The sequence below is a fragment of the Carlito syrichta genome, unplaced genomic scaffold (assembly GCF_000164805.1).
Source record: "Carlito syrichta isolate Samal-C Ts95f unplaced genomic scaffold, Tarsius_syrichta-2.0.1 Scaffold120490, whole genome shotgun sequence".
Classification (NCBI taxonomy): Eukaryota; Metazoa; Chordata; class Mammalia; order Primates; family Tarsiidae; genus Carlito; species Carlito syrichta.
Genome location: NW_007064586.1, coordinates 240676 through 252868, shown reverse-complemented (window position 1 = coordinate 252868; position 12193 = coordinate 240676).

The following is a 12193-nucleotide window of genomic DNA, read 5'->3' as shown; positions in this document are numbered from 1 at the left end:
TGGCACACTCACGGCCATCGCAGCCTTGACCTGCTGCTCTCCCGTGATCCTTCCACCTCAGCCTTCCAAGTAGCTGCAACTACAGGCATGTGCCACCAGGCCCGCCTAATTTTTCTTTTTCTTTTTCTTTTTTTTTTGAGTGGGTGCCTCACTGTGTTGCCCAGGCTGCAATGCAGTGGCATACTCACCGCCACCGCAGCCTCAACCTGCTGGGCTCAGGCAATTCTTCCACCTCAGTTGTCCAAGTAGCTGAAACTACAGGCTACTTTTTTGATTTATTGTAGAGACGAGGTCTTGCCAAGTTGCCCAGGCTGGTCTCGAACCCCCAGACTCAGGCAATCCTCTTGCCTTGACCTCCCAAAGTGCTGGGATTACAGGCTGGGCCACTGGGCCAGGCCAACTTTAAAATTTTTTTAAAAACTGCCAGCAGGGCACAGTGACTCAGGCCTGTAATCCCATGGTGGGAGAAGTGCTTAAGCCCAGGAATTTGAGACCAGCCTAGGCGACATATAGCAAGACCTCGTCTTTACAAAAAAAGTTTTGTAAAAGATTAGCCAGGTTTGGTGGTGCATGCCTGTAGTCCCAGCTACTCGGGAGACTGAGGCAAAAAGATCACCTAAGCCCTGGAGGTCAAGGCCACGGTGAGGTGTGATCGGTGCTACTGCACTCTAGCCTGGGTGACAGAGTGAGACTGACTCAAAACCAAAAGCCAAAAACTGTCCATATCCCTCCTAAAGCAGCAGGGAGCGTGTCCCCTTGTGGAGCCATGCCCTGCCTGCTCTGTGGGCCCTGCTGCCTGCATCCTGCCAATCACCCCTTCCTGGAGGCCACTGCCCGAGGCAGCCTTACCTCTGAGCCTCCATGGCAGCCAAGGCCTCTGGTTTCTGCACAACTGGAACACACAGCTAGCTCTCGTTCTCCGCTCGCTCTCCAGTGGTTGGTAGCACTTATTAAACGTGGCCATCATCTATGAAAACAAAACACTTGGATACAGCTTGAGAATGACATCCCCCAGGCATTTCCTCCAGGGCCCATCAGAGAGCTATGCAGAGAAGTGGCTGGCTCAGATCTGTGCTTTAGAGACAGCACTCTGGCAGGCTTCTGGGAAAAGGCATTCCAGGCCACTGGAGTGTGTGGGCAAAGGCTGGGAAGCACGACAGTACAAGGCCGGAGTACCCACAAGGTCTGACTGGCGAGGCCAGATTGGAGGGTGCCTGGCGGGAAGGCGGTTGGAGAAGATGCTTGGAAGGCAGGATGGCAGATTTCATACGTTGGGAAACAATTTTACATTTAATTCTAAAATAAAATAACTTTTATTTTATTTTATTTTTTTAATTTTAAGTTGAAGTCTCACTCTGTCGCCCAGGCAGGAGTGCAGTGGCACACTCCCAGCCACCACAGCCTTGACTTGCTGGGCTCAGGTGATCCTTCTGCCTCAGCCTTCCAAGTAGCTAGAACCACAGCGGTGCGCCACCACGCCTGGCTAATTTGTTTGATTTATTGTAGAGACGAGGTCTTGCTAAGTTGCCCAGGCTGGTCTCGAACCCCTGGACTCAGGCAATTCTCTTACCTCTGCCTCCCAAAGTGCTGGGATACAGGCATGAGCCACTGCGCACTCTGCTGCTTTTTATTTCTGCAGCTTGGGCAGATGTGTGTGTGTGTGTGTGTGTGTGTGTGTGTGTGTGTGTGTGTTCTTTGCTGTATGTGTGGAGGAAGCACTTGCAATGTCAGGCACTTAACAAGAACATTACATGGAATTAATTGGAATTATAACCCAGGCATGTCGACTTCCAATGTCCATGCTTGTACGGCTGCTCTCCATGGCCCCCAGGCTGGTACAGAGATTATTTATGTGTAACTCTCTCCAGCTACAAATTCTGTGGGGGTAAGGACCAGATACCCACTTCCATCCTAGCCCCTGTTTTAGTACCGTGCCTGGCACATAGTTGGGGCTCATTAAATGTTCATTGAGTGACTGATTGATGGAATAAATAAAGATAGAGTCTCTTTTAAATTTTATTTTTCTTTATTTTTCTTTTTTTTTTTGAGTTGGAGTCTCACTTTGTCGCCCAGGCTGGAATGCAGTGGCCGCTCCCAGCCACTGCAGCCTCGACCTGCTGGGCTCCGGTGATCCTTCCATCTCAGCCTTCTGAGTAGCTGGAATTACAGGCGCGTGCTACCACGCCCGGCTAATTTTTTGATTTATTGTAGAGATGAGGTCTCGCCTGCCCAGGCGGGTCTCGAACCTGCGGGCTCAGGCAATCCACTCACCTCAGCCTCCCAAAGGCGCGGGATTACAGGCTGAGCCACCGAGCCTGGCTAAATTTTTTCATTTTATTTATTTATTTATTTGTAGAAACGAGTTCTTGCTATGTCACCCAGACCGGTCTCAAACTCCTGGGCTCAAGAAATCCTCCCACCTCAGCCACCCAGATTGTTGGGATTACAGGCGTGAACCAACCACACCCAGAAAGGTAGAATATCTTTTTTTTTTTTTTTTTTTGAGTTGGAGTCTTACTCTATTGCCCAGACTGGAGTGCAGTGGCCGTTCCCGGCCACCGCAGTCTCGACCTGCCGAGCTCCAGTGATCCTTCCACCTCAGCCTTCCAAGTAGCTGAACTACAGGCGCGCGCTACCACACCCGGCTAATTTTTTTATTTATTGTAGAGATGAAGTCTCGCCAAGTTGCCTAGGCGGGTCTTGAACCCACGGGCTCATGCAATCCACTCACCTCAGCCTCCCAAAGGCGCGGGATTACAGGCTGAGCCACCGAGCCCGACTCATCACAGTCTTCTTAAAAAAAATTTTTTTAAAGATAAAACAAGTCAAATTTATTAGAGTTGTCCACAGTCAGCAATGGTGATCTTCTTGCTTGGTCTTACTATTCTTGGATCCAAAGCCCTCCATGGCTTGCACAACATTCACGCCCTCTTTCACCTCGCCAAAAACCACAAGCTTGCCATCCAACCATTCAGTCTTAGTGTAGATGAAAAACTGGGAATCGTTTGTGTTGGGTCCAGCATTTGCCATGGACAAGATGCCAGGACCTATATGTTTCAAGACGACGTTCTTATCATCCAATTTCTCCCTGTAGATGGACTTGCCACCAGTGCCATTGTGGCGTGTAAAGTCACCATCCTGGCACATTAACCCTGGAATAATTCTGTAAAAGCAGGAACCCTTATAACTGAATCCTTTCTCTCCAGTGCTCAGAGCACGAAAGTTTTCTGCTCTCTTTGGAACTTTGCAAACAGCTCGAAGGAGACGCGGCCCAAGCGCTCACCGTCAATGGAGATGTCGAAGAACACGGTGGGGTTGACCATGGCTGATGGGAAAAGGCTCAAGGTGGAGGCATCTGCAAAACCCATCACAGTCTTTTTAAAGACCGGGCTCATGGCCGGGCGAGATGGCTCATGCTTGTAATCCCAGCGACTTGAGAGGCTGAGGCAGGAGGATGGCTTGAGGCCAAAAGTTTTTTAAGACCAGCCTGGACAACATAGTGAGTCGCGGTCTCTACAAAAAGAAAAAAAAAAAAAGGCAGACATGGTGGCGTGCCTGATCACTTGAGCCTGGGAGTTCAAGGCGGCAGTGAGCGAAGATCATGCCACTGTGTTCCAACCTGGGTGACACATCGAGTGAGGCCCTGTCTCAAAAAAAAAAAAAAAAAAAGACCAGACTTATGTTTTTGGGGGCATTCGTGTTTTCTCAAAATCTCAGTAGGCTCTTGTCTGTCTGCTTCTAGTGAGTTCTATGAGGGGGACCCCAAAAAATCCAGAATTTATTTATTAAAAAATTGTGTATTTATTCTTGCATGTTTAAACTTCAGTCACCTTCAAAGTACTCTCCGTTGGATGCAATACATCTATCAAGATGCTTTTTCCACTGCTCAGAACAGTTTTTAAACTGTCGATTTTGATGCCTTTTCGGGCTTCTGCTGTTTTTTTGTTTCACCTCTTCCATATGGACAAAATGTCTCCCTTTGAGGACTTTTTTTCATTAGGGGAAACCAAAAAAGTCGCTTGGGGCAAGATAGGGCGAATAGGGAGGGGGGAGGGCCAGCTTGGGTCAAAAACTGATGAACACTCAGTGTGGTGTGGGCAGGTGTGTTGTCATGGCAGAAGAACCGTCTCCTATTTGCCACCACTTGGGACATTTATTCTGCAAATTGTTACACAACCTTCTCAAAACTACCGGTCCAAAATTGTGGTTGATATTTGATCCAGAGGAACAAATTCTGAGTGTACTACAAGTAACCCGCCCTCCAAAAATATAATTTCAGTTTTTTGGGGGGGATCCTCCCTTGTATATGCCAGAATGTGGTGGTTAATTTTAAGTTTCAACTTGGTTGGGCTACCAGGTGCCCAGATATTAGATCAAATATGATTCTTGGTTGGTGTTTTTGGATGAAATGAACATTCAAATGGGTGAAGTAGATTGCCCTCCCTAATGTGGGTGGGCCTCATCTAATCAGTTGAAGGCCTACATAGAACAAACAGGCTGGCTCTCCCTGAGTCATAGGGAACTCTTCCTGCCTGACTGCCTTTGAACTGGAACACTGGCTTTTATTCTGCCTTTGGACTTCAGCTGAAGCACTGGCCTTTTCTGAGTCTCAATCCTGCAGGCCTTCAGACAGGAACTATAACATCAGCTCTCCTGGGTCTCAGGTCTTTGCACTTAAGACTAGAAATAACTGGGTATGGTGGCTCACACCTGTAATCCAAACAATTTGGGAGGCCAAGGTAAGAGGATCACCTGAGCCCAGGGGTTCGAGACTAGCCTGGCAACTTGGTGAGACCTCGTCTCTACAACAAATCAAAAAAATTAGTTGGGTGTAGTGGCGCACACCTGTGGTTCCAGTTTCTTGAAAGGCTGAGGCAGAAGGATTGCCTGAGCCCGGCAGGTCGAGGCTGCGGTGGCCGTGAGCGTGCCACTGCACTCCAGCCTGGGTGACAGAGTGAGACTCCAACTCAAAAAAAAAAAAAAGACTAGAGGCCAGCCATGGTGGCTCAAATCTGTAATCCCAGCACTTTGCGAGGCTGAGGCAAGAGGATTACTTGAGCCCAGGGATTCAAGACCAGCCTGGGCAACTTGGTGAGACCTTGTCTCTACAATATATCAAAAAATTAGCCAGGTGTGGTAGTGCGCATCTGTAGTTCCTACTACTTGGAAGGCTGAGGCGGAAAGATTGTCTGAACCCAGCAGGTCGATGCTGGAGTGGCCATGAGCATGCCACTGTGCTCCAGTCTGGGCGACAGAGTGAGACTGTAACTCAAAAAAAAAAAAAAAAAGACTAGAAATAAACCATCAGTTCTCCTGGATTTCCAGCTTGCCAGTTAACTCGCCCTGAAGATCTTGGGAGTTGCCAGCTTTCATGATTACAGGAGCCAATTCCTTACAATCTCTCTCTCTCTCTCTTTCCCTCCCTCTATCTCTGTGTATAACATCCTATTGATTCAGCCTTTCTAGAGAATGCTAATAAGAATCCCATCCTTCATTCCATCTGAAGATTGGGATTGGGTTCTTATTTCATTTCCCCAGAAGTTCTCAAATTTCCATTTCTTTGCTCATGCTGCAGTAACAAACAGCACCCCAAATCTCAGGAGTTGAAGCAGCAAGGTTTATTTCTACCACATCCTAGTCCTATGCAGGAAGGGCAGTCTCCAGGGCAGCCGGCTCCATGCAGTGACTCAGTGATCCAGGCTGATTCTGTCTTTCGGTTCTTCCATCCCAAGTGTGGTCTCTACCCACGGAGAGTGGAAAACTTACACCTACTCCTAACTACGTCAGACTGGGAACGATGCCCCACAGCACACTGGTCAAAACTAGCCTCCAGGTCCTTATCTAACTGCAGGGGAGACTGGGAAATGTATGATAATATTAGACATTTGTTAAGTGCTTTCTCTATAGCTGGCTGTGCATTAAGCACTTAAATATTACCTTATCTGAATCCTCAGGCTACCCCTCTTCTTCTTCTTCTTTTTTTTTTTTTTTGAGTTGGAGTCTCACTCTGTCGCCCAGACTGGAATGCAGTGGCCGCTCTCGGCCACCGCAGCCTTGACCTGCTGGGCTCCGGTGATCCTTCTGCCTCAGCCTTCCAAGTAGCAGGAACAACAGGCGCGCGCTACCACGCCCGACTGATTTTTGATTTTTTTTTTTTTATTATAGAGATGAGGTCTCACCAAGTTGCCCACGCGGGTCACAAACCTGCGGGCTCAGGCAATTCACTCACCTCAGACTCCCAAGGTGCGGGATTACAGGCTGAGCCACCAAGCCCGGCTTCTTTTTTTTTTTTTTTTTAAGTTGAAGTCTCACTCTGTCACCCAGGCTGAAGTGCAGTGACATGATCACAGCTTACCCCAGCCTCGACCTCCTGGGCTTAGGTGATCTTTAACCTTAGCCTCCCAAGTAGCTGAGTGTGTCACCATGCCTAGCTAATTTTTTTATTTTTACAGAGACAAGGTCTCGTTATGTTGCCCTGGCTGGTCTTGAACTCCTGGACTCAAGCAATCCTTCCTCCTCAGCCTCCCAAAGTGCTGAGATTATAGGTGTCAGCCACCACGCCCAGCTGTCACCCTACGTCTTCCAAGTTCTCCTGTGACCTCATTATAGAGCCAAGAAAACAGGCTCAGAGGTGAAGGAAGTTGTCCAAGGGCACAGACCTCATCAAGGCAGGGCCTGAGACCCGACCCCAAATCTTTCACCTCCGGAGCCCATCCTCCCGAGCCCTGCCCTGCAGTCTTGCTGACCACTTCCAGGAATATCTGCCTTCCATGTGAGGACTGAGACTGCGTTCTTATTTTCTGTTCCATCTCGTTTCATCTTCCCCAGGAGTCATGAATTTTTAAACCTTGTGTGAGACCAACAAGTTCACCCAGAGGAGACAGCGAGAGAACAGAACAGTCAGAAACAGAACAGCCATCACATAAAATGACACGATTCTTCCAGGAAAGGCCCACTGAGCGGGAGAAAGAAACTCCAAGAGGTTATGCCAGGTTGGTGGGAGGTTGGGCGGGGGGCGGCGCGAGCGATCCCGTCACCAAGGAAATCGTTTCCTCTTAGGAGAGAGAAAGAGAGAGGTTGGACTTAGGCCAGAAGACTCAGGCCATTTCAGTTCCTGGTAATGACACAGCTCGGTGACTAGAGTCCCCACTCACTCTTGAAAGGTGGGCCGCAGTCCTGGGCAGCTCCCCTGCCTCCCTCACGGCAAGTCACAGAGCAGAGGGACTGGCAGTGGGCAACATGGCTGGCATGGCCTGGATTCCCCTGACCGGGTCAGCGGGCCCCCTCCCTGGCCCCATCGGTGCCCATAATAGTCCCATCACCCATCACTCCCCACCGTGCACCCCGCTGAGCTCCTTTCTGATAGTCTTCACTTCATTCTGGTGACAGCCCAGGAGCAGCCATCCTTCTCCTGTTATGCCTTCCAGGACGGGGAACTCACTCCCTCCAGGGCAGCCTCTTCCCTTACTGGATGGTTTAGTGTGATAGGGAGCTTTTCCCAGCCAGGCGTGAGGTGGCTCATGCCTGTAATCCCAGCACTTTGGGAAGCCGAGGTGGGAGGATTGCTTGAAGTCCAGGAGTTCAAGACAAGCCTGGGCAACAGAGTGAGATCTCGTCTCTAAAAAAATAATAATAATACACATTAAAATAGTTTAGCATGACTAGAGTCCCCACTCACTCTTGAAAGGTGGGCCGCAGTCCTGGGCAGCTCCCCTGCCTCCCTCACGGCAAGTCACAGAGCAGAGGGACTGGCATGGGGCCTGGATTCCCTTGACCGGGCGTGGTGGCATGTGCCTGTAGGTCCAGCCACTTGGGAGGCTGAAACAGGAGGATCACCTGAGCCCAGGCGGTCGAGGCTGCAATGAGCCGTAACTGTGGGCGACAAGATGAGAAACCCACTAAGAAAAAGAGAGAGAGAGAGAGAGAGAGAGACAGAAAAAAGAAAGAAAGCTTTTCCCTCCATTTAATTGAGGTGGAAGACAGGTGCCAGAGGTTGTCTGAGCCAACACCCTGGCTGGTCTGCGGTAGAGCTCAGATCCCAACGCAGGCCAACAGTGCTCCCAACCGACGCCTGGCCACTCAGACCCAACGGTCCTGGGTTCACTTCCCCCAACTTGGTCACCAAAACATCCTCAAAGTCGCAGAAGCCATCGGATGGGGCAAGCCCACCCACAGCACTAAGCTGAGAGGCAGTGACTGGCCCCAGGCCTCCCTGCTAGCTCCCACGGTGTGGAAAATAGGGCCCTGCAGGCCTTGTTCCATCTTCAAATTGCTCTCCCAGGAGGGTGAGTTGGGGCAGATGAGAGCTGGGGCACCTCACCTGGGGGAGGCTGGTGGGAGGCTCAGAAGAGTCCGGGTTTGAAAACGGTGTTTTTGCAGGCAAAATGAGGGGTTCGGTGAGCTCTTATCCAAGGACACAGCTTGGGATCTGGTCTGGGGTCCAGAGGGCCCCAGAGGCCAGGCTGTGTGCTGGGGTGAGGCTGACTCGCTTCCATGCCCCCCTGTAACAAGGCAGCGGGGGAAAGACCCTGAAAGGGGGAAGCCGGGGTCCTGGAATCTCACATAGGACGGCCGGGCCAGGGGACTCAGAGCTGGCCATCAGTTCAGCATCTGTTGGGAGGAATTCCAAGGCTCGAGGCCAAGCAAACAACACAGCCTGGACCCAGCAAACAAGCCGCACCTCTTGTTCTGGCTCAGCTGCCTCTTTTCACAAGAGCAAGGCCAGACAGGGCAGTTAATTAAGAAAGGTCACACAGCAGTCTTTGAGCCAGAGCCAGACCTCAAACCCACGTTCTAGAGGAGGCTAAAAAAGGAGCAGGGGTGTGAACTCAGTTCCCCTGAGAGATTAGCTCCACCTGAAAGGGCTTCATCCAGGCCGCTCCTGGGGGCAACATCTGATCCTATCAGAGCCCCCACCACCACCACCAAGCACCTCTTCACCTCAGTGCCCACCTGGAGCCAGAAAACATTTCTCTGCTTGCCCAGTCTCCAGCACAGGCATTTCCAAAGTACAAGTTATCTCTGTCACCCCGGCCTCCCAGCCTGTGAGGGCACAGTTCCCTCAGCTATGTCCCAGGGACTCACTTACCACTTTTTAAAAAATTTTTTAGGTTGGGTTCTTAGTCTGTTGCCCAGACTGGCGTGCGGCGGTATAATCACAACTCACCACAGCCTCGACCTCCTGGGCCTAGGCGATCTTCCAGCCTCAGCCTCCTGAGTAGGTAGGACTAGAGGCGTGTGCCACCATGCCCGGTTAATTTTTGTAATTTTTTGGAAGAGGTGAGGTCTCACTGTCTCGCAGTGGCTCACACCGATTATCTCAGCACTTTGGTAGGCTGAGGTGGAAAGATCGCTTGAGGCCAGGAGTTCAAGACCAGCCTAAGCAACATTGTGAGACTTCATCTCTACAAAAAAATTTTTTAAATTAGCTGGGTGTGGTGGCTCACGCTTATAGTCTCAGCTACTCAGGAGGCTGAGGCGGAAGGATCGCCTGAGCCCAGGAGGTCAAGGCTATAGTGAGCTGTGATCACAGAACAGAGGGAGACTCTGACTCAAAAAAAAAGAAAAAAGAACCCTGGCTCCCCTCTGAGGCTGGCATGAAGACCCATGCCAATCAAAGCAAAACGACACACATTTGGTGTTTGCTGTTTCATTCGCTTGAGTTGATCTTCCTTCGAGGAACTTCAGCTCATGCCGCCCGGAGCACAGAGTACAGACAGACATCTATCTCCGTCCGGGACTCAGCAGTCAAAGGGTAGTGCGCTCTGGCCTGGGGGGGGGGGGGGGGGTTTGATAGGGCCTGATCCCACTGATCCCAGCTGGGTCCAGATTTCCTCTTGCTGGGTCCTCTCTGGAAGTGTCGACCTTCCAGGCTTCAGAGGGGAGGCAGACGCTGGTGTCCAGGGCCAGCCCTGGCCTATCTGTAGCCCTGGTCTTCTTATAGGAGGGAAGCAAGAGTGAATCTTGCTGCCCAGACCTGATCAAGTCTAGAAAGAAGGAGACTGCCTGTCTAACCAGGCCAGCTCATCTCTTTGGAAAATCATTGAGCTTGAACAAGTAGTGTTAGAGCCCACTGCTACCGCCAGACAATTTTTTCTTTTGAGTTCGAGTCTCACTCTGTCACCCAGGCTGTAGTGCAGTGGCATGCTCATGGCCACCCCAGGGTCGACCTGCTGGGCTTCAGCGATCCTTCTGCCTCAACCTTTCAAGTAGCCAGAACTACAGGTGTGAGCTACCAAGCCCAGATAATTTTTGATTTATTGTAGAGACAAGGTCTCACCAAGTTGCCTGGGCTGGTCTCGAATCCATGGGCTCAGGCAATCCACCCACCTCGGCCTCCCAAAGTGCTGGGATTACAGGTTGAGCCACCCAGTCCAGGCAATTTTTTTTTTTAAAAGACAAGATCACACTCTGTCAACCAGGCTTGAGTACGGTGGTGCAATCATAGCTCACTGCAGCCTCAACTTCTGGGCTCAGGTGATCCTTCCGCCTCAGCCTCCTGATTAGCTGGGACCACAGGCATGCACCACCATGCTCAGCTAATTATTTTATTTTTTATTTTGTAGAGACAGGGTCTCCCTATGTTGCCCAGATGGTCTTGAACTCCTGGCTTCAAGCAATCCTCCTGCCTCAGCCTCCCAAAGTGCTGAGATTACAGGTGTGAGTCACCGCACCCAGGTTAGTCCCAGCACCTCATGGAGAATTTGTCAGCATATTCTAGCAGGCAGGACACACATTCCTGAGTCAAAGCTGGACTTGGACCCTAGCTCCACCCCTTCTGCCTGTGAGGCCTCAGGCGGTTTCTCCATCTGCAAAAGGGGCACAATAACAGTAGTTCCTGTGGTGTGGGGTTGGAGACAAAAGCGATGAGAAGACTCGAAACTCAGCACCTGTCACAGAGGAAGGGCCGAATGAACAGGGACAGTTTCAAAAGAGAGTGGGATTTCCCACTTGGACCCCAAGCTGGAAGGGTGTTTTAGTCCGTTCCGTCGTATTGCAGAGAGAACTGAGGCCGGCAGGCGGCAGGTCCAAAGGGCACACAACAGTTTGGTGACCACCAGCACCTGTCACCAGGTGAGCAACCCCTAGGCTCGTGCTCCTGGCAGCCCCAGCCCTTGCCAGGAGTCTGGAGGGAGGGGGTGACTGAGGTTGCGTGGCCTGGGACCAGGGAGAGGCGTCGCCTGCAGGTCTGAGGGGCGGCCACTGGGTGTCGCTACGCAGCCAAAAACCACAGGCAGGGCTCAGACTCCTCCCGGGACTCCTCCCGGGACTCCTCCCGGGACTCCTGGAGTCCTTATCCATTCCAGCCCAGAGCTCCCCTAAGGGTCGCCCCAAGGGACGATTTCACATAATCCTACCACCCCTTCTGCCCCCTCCCACCTGCTAAAAGGAAAACCTGGTCACAGCCTCTGGGGTGGCAGGGGGCTCCGCCCAGCTGAGCTCCTCCTCCCCACACAGTTCTCCAGCACCTCCTCCCCCCACCCCTCCCCGACCCCGGACCCCTCCCTGCCTTTTACCTTGCTGGCCTTCCACGTGGAGGACCTGCTCTCTCACCTCTGCCTGATGCAACCTGTTACCTGCCAGACACTGTGCACTGGGTATTTCAAGTCCACCAGCAACCTGCCCGGAAGGTGTGGCTATCCCTGCCCACAGGTGCAGGAATAGATTCGGAGAGGCATTGCTGGAGTCACACGGCGGAAGTGGGTTTGCGCCCAGGCTCCTAGATGGACACGCTATGTCCCAGATCCTGCCCAGACTGTGGGCTCCCTGAAGGCAGGGCTGGGTGGAATTCCTGTTTATAACACTAGCACCCAACCCTTCACCTAGCAGGCAGTTAGCACTCGCAAAGCACCTCTCTCCAGAGTCTTCCCCTAACTCCTAGATGGCACCTATCGGGTGCTAGATGCTAGGCGAAGTGCTTTACATATATGTATAATGATAACCTACTAGCTGAGTGTGGTGGCTCATGCCTGTAATCCCAGCACTTTGGGAGGTCTGAGGCAAGAGGATTGCTTGAGCCCAGGGTTTGTTTTTTTTTTTGGAGTTGGAGTCTCACTCTGTCACCCATGCTGGAGTGCAGTGGCACACTCACAGTCGCTGCAGCCTTGACCTGCTGGGCTCTGGCGATCCTTCCGCCTCAGCCTTCCGAGTAGCTGGAACTACAGGTGTGCACTACCACGCCCAGCTAATTTTT